Source organism: Triticum aestivum, chromosome 4B (genome assembly GCF_018294505.1).
Source record: "Triticum aestivum cultivar Chinese Spring chromosome 4B, IWGSC CS RefSeq v2.1, whole genome shotgun sequence".
In the NCBI taxonomy this organism is placed as follows: domain Eukaryota; kingdom Viridiplantae; phylum Streptophyta; class Magnoliopsida; order Poales; family Poaceae; genus Triticum; species Triticum aestivum.
In genome coordinates, this window is record NC_057804.1 from 606,051,212 (window position 1) to 606,051,491 (window position 280).

A 280-nucleotide genomic window follows, 5' to 3' on the forward strand; every position below is an offset into this window, starting at 1 on the left:
CGACGGCGGCTCGGGCAGCGACGGTGCGGTGGTCTCCGGTGGTCGGGGAAGTCGGCGGAGGTCTCCGGCGGGTGCGGACGGGCGAGGGGAGCTCGGGGGTCGACTCGGTGGAGCTCGAGGTGGTCCGAGGCGAGCGGTGGGGCGGCAATGGCGCGGCGGCGGCTCGGGTGCTCCGGCGAGCAATAGCGGCGAGAGGGAGGGGTCGGCCGAGGGGCGAGGGGGAGAAACGGGGCGAGGGGGTGTATTTATAGGGGGAACCTCGACTTGGACGAGGGGCAGG